We start from the raw sequence: 4,850 nt of genomic DNA, 5'->3' as shown, positions 1-4,850 counted from the left end.
CCATTATACCTTAGAATAAAACGAGGAAACGACAAGAGAAATATGAAATAAACTCACCCACAAATAAAATAATGGCCCCATTTGTGATTCTTCAAGTCGATTTCCTGCATGAAAAACACAGCCAATGAATATCAACAAAATAGAACAATTTTATTGACAAAAAATGAATAGTAAACAAACATTCTTAGAAGATATGTGTTATTAATACATCAATTTACACACCAATATTTTATATTTTTCTCTCTTTCTCTTGATCGTAAAATTTATTATACGAATAAATAATAATAGTAACAATAATCCTCTTCTTAAAGTTGTTTTAAGCTTCACATTATTATACGGTGCTTGACCAAAAGGATTCGAGGATCCACCTAGAGAGGATTAGACCAACCAAAAGAAATGAAAGATACTGAATTACTGAAGAAGATGAAATGTATTACAAAGATAAAATCTGAAATACCCACAGAGCACAGCTCCTGACCCACTACTAACGAAATTCCCCAAAACTGCCTACAACTCCCATTCCTTCTCTCTCTAAATGGGATTACACAAAAGCATAACAAATGTAAACTATAATGTAAGTGTTTCTCTAATCATCATCAAGTGTAACGGAGGAGACTGAATAAGCACCATCTTGTGAGGGGACAATATCTGCAACATAAAGAAAAATATTCAATTAGTAGCTAGTCATGTTATATTAAGTAGATAATAAAATAATAGTATAAGAAAATTAAAAAAATTATTACCTTGTTCAAATTTCTCAAGCTCCACAAAATCCTCTATTTCATTCAAGGACAATGGTGGAAGTGTCCCTTTGAGCCAATATTGCGTGCAAATAAGTGCTTCCACCATTTGTGGTGTAAGAGAACTACGATATGCATCAAGAACTCTTCCTCCGGTACTAAAGGCAGATTCAGAGGCCACAGTAGAAACAGGTATAGCAAGCAAATCTCTTGCCATGTTTGAAAGAATTGGAAATCGACCCGAATTTAGCTTCCACCAATTTAAAACATCCAAATCTCCTTGACTCTCTTCTAAGGCTTCCTCTAAGTATTTACTTAATTCAGATTTATGAGATCCAGTTGATTTGAAAAACTGGTTGTAGCCATAAGGATCGTCACTTGCTTCTTCATTGAGTTGAGCTTCCTGTGAGTTAGCTTCAAACTAAATTCTCCCACCATTATACTCTTCAAAAAGTAATCTTATACTTGATTCCACTTTCTCTTTCAAATTAGATGCCACAACACCATCAAAACTTTGATTAATCAACCAATGCATGAATTTTAATTTATATCTTGGATGCAACACAAGAGCAATCAATAATAACATGTTCAGTCGATCAGGATTTCCCCAATATTTATCATATTTCTTTTTCATGTTTTCAGCCATCATACTTATAATCACATCCTTGGAAGCACACATTTGCTTAATCTTTATTCCAATCCCGAAGGCCTCAAACATGTACATATTGCTAGTCACATAAGATGAACTAGAGATACGCATAGTAGCATCATAAAACAACTTTAAAAATGGTAAGATACCACGCACAAACTCCCAATCACCAAATGTAGGAACACCCTTCCCTTTTTCCAACTCTTCAATGTATTTTTTATCTTGCATCTCAAGCTCTTCAAATGCCTTTTGATGTTTTAATGCAGCTTCCAACATTAAGTATGTAGAATTCCACGTGGTTTCAACATCTAGGCAAACAAGCCCTTTAAATTCAATGTTTTGTTGCTCAACACATGCCTTGAATTTAGATAGCCTAGAAGGGGAAGATCTTACATATTTGATAGCGGCACGAATTCTCACAACAGCATCAATATTTTATTTGAATCCATCTTTCACAATTAAATTAAGAATATGTGCACAACAACGCATGTGAACATAATCTCCCTTCATAACCAAACTGTTCCATGACATTAGCCTCTTCTTGAGATATTGGATTCCAACATCATTCGATGAGGCATTATCAACTGTTAAACTAAGGACCTGATTCAAACCCCAACTACTCAAGCAATGCTCAACTGTCTTAGCCATAGTCTTTCCTGAGTGACTTGTGACTTGACAAAAATTTAATATCTTCTTTTGCAACTTCCAGTTATTGTCGATGAAATGAGCTGTCAAACACATGTAACCTAGATTTTGACGTGAAGTCCACATGTCAGTGGTGAGGCAAACCCTATGACAGTTTCGAGAAAGAAACTTTTTTAGCTTTGCTTTTTCACTATCCCAAAGTTTCAAAGTATGACGTGCTAGGGTAGTGCATGAGTAGACAGTAAGAGAGGGTGCTATAATGCTTAAAAATTCTCGCAAAGCTTCATGCTCAATATTTCGAAAGGGGAGTTCCATTGCTATGAACATTTTGACCAATGCATTCCAACATGTTTCCTTGTCAATTTTAGGCCTAGCCAAGGAAGGAGGAGAAACAACATTTGTGGATGAATTTGACTTTTGCTTCTTTCTTGCTTCTTTATCTGGGTTATTTTGGCATCTACATAGATGAGCTCGCATTGCACTTGTTCCACTTTCAAATTTAATCAACCTATCACAATAGTTGCATTTAGCTATCTTATCTTCATTGGATTCCTTAGTGAAATGATCTCATACTTTAGATCGATTTTTGCGTGAATCAAAACTACGAGGAGGTGGCATTCTACTTGTGTTAGAGACAGCAGTAGGTGGAGGAGAAACTAAATGATTTGTTGTCTCAAAGGGTAAAATGTCATCTTGATCAGCCATTGATTGATGTAGTTGTCTTGAAGATCTATATATTGAACAGTAATAAATTTAATCACAATAACACATTAAAAAAACTCCTTCATAGACCTAAAATCCCTTCCTATGCACAAAATTTTCAAGCAAAAAGACAATTTCCAGCATTACTATTCAAATGCTCAATTAATAAAATCATTCATGACTAACCCGATAAACAAAGTAAACTTATAACTACAAAACGATAGGCTAAATCAAATTAATAGAAGCTAATTAAAACCCATAAGCTATGTACAACAAAAATCATAATCAAATTAACAATCGAAAACAAGAATACATCATATTCACAATAGAAGCTAATTAAAAAAAAACTAAAAATGTAACCAGCAATGAACCATAATCGAATACATCAGGAAAACTACATTTGGCAAATTAAAACAAAAGGTGTACTGATAAATTGTTTTCTTTACAAAATAAAATTGCACACCCCGTCATTTGAATGGTAGAACATGCATATATGAGCCTCAACAGGATGTTTCATATACACAATCAAATTCACATCATGAGAGAGAGATGCCAACGCAATTAGAAAGACTAGAAACACAACAAAAAGTAAGCTTTAAAATGAAAACAAGGCCACAAAGTAATGACCAACAATAATTATCCAAGCTAAGAAAACAAATATATACTCATGCGAATAAAAATAAGCAACAAAAATAAGCAACGAGAAACAAGACTAAATCAAATTCACAATAGAAGCTAATTAAAACCCATAAGCTATGTACAGCAAAAAATAGAGTTCCGACAGAAAAGGAAACGAAAGCTAACCTCTTTGAACCTGTGAAACTACACGTTAGGGTTCTTCCTCTGAAATTTCACTTGACAATTTGGGGCTTTGGGTACTGTCATTGCCAACGATTGAGAATGAGTGCAGTGCGAGATTGCGAGACTTTGTTGTTGTGAGAGATCGAGATTCGAGAGTCTGAGAAAGAGAGAGTGTGCGACTGCATTTCCCTAAGCCATGTTCCCTTCTCCTTTCATCCTCTTGGCATGCACAATGAAATGTGTTACCCACCGGAATCCACATCAAACCCACTACCTCCACTGGCCATCTATCAAAAGCGTGGCTGAGCAATGAAATGTGGTTTATTTGTTGTGCGTATGCGAGATAGAGTGAGTGAGAGGGCTGTTCCGTTTTACGGTTTTAGTGAACCAAAGCTTTTTAAAAAAATAAGTCCAGTTTTTTAGTTTCATTTTAAAAATTAAAACCGGTTCAATTTATTATAATTGGTTCTGGTTTTTTTTAAATAGTTTGGTTTGGTTTTAAATTCAATGCGGTTCTTTTGGTTTTTTTGAACAGCCCTACATGTCAAGCTGAAAATGAAAAGGTGCAAATTCACACATTTTTTTATATTTCTTTAACACATCTCCATTCAACCAAACTACTTCACTTTTTATTTTCCACCCATTTTTTTACCCTTCTACTACATTTCTTTGCTATCTCTGACATACCAAACACGAGATAATTTATAAGGTAAGCTAGATTTCAAAAACATACAAGTATAAAGAAGAATATTTATACTACTCTCCAACATGAAAACCAACCAAAAATTACCACATGGTTTACAATATACAACAGTCGACATGTTTGCTAACTAAGCACCCAAGCAATTCAAACATTCACCACAATCACATAGAACAACAATATTCTCATCCAATGCATATGAACAACAATAACAACTCACACTACATATGCACACTCAATAACTAATGTGTCATCAAACATTTACCTACGAATAGATCTCCTAATACACTAGAACAATCTAAATGGCTTAACCAAATTGAATTAACATGATCGCTTTCACACGCAATGCGCTCACTGGATCAACAATTAAAATGGGATACCAATCACTCCTAATTTCTCGAGTGTTGCAAATTACACTAAAAAGTCCAATTCCACCATTAGGACTACTATAGTTGGGTATAGACGTACCATGACCTTGGCATGCATTACAAAGTCACATATGGAGTTAACCTACTAACTATCTGCAAGGAATCATGCAACCTTTCCAGTAATCAGTTAAGGGTTGTAGCCCTTGATTTCATACTTAACTCCACATTGATTATGGGCCTAAAAG

This window comes from Cajanus cajan, chromosome 4 (genome assembly GCF_000230855.2).
Source record: "Cajanus cajan strain Asha chromosome 4, NIPB_CcT2T_4, whole genome shotgun sequence".
In the NCBI taxonomy this organism is placed as follows: Eukaryota; Viridiplantae; Streptophyta; class Magnoliopsida; order Fabales; family Fabaceae; genus Cajanus; species Cajanus cajan.
Note: the sequence above shows the minus strand (reverse complement) of the source record.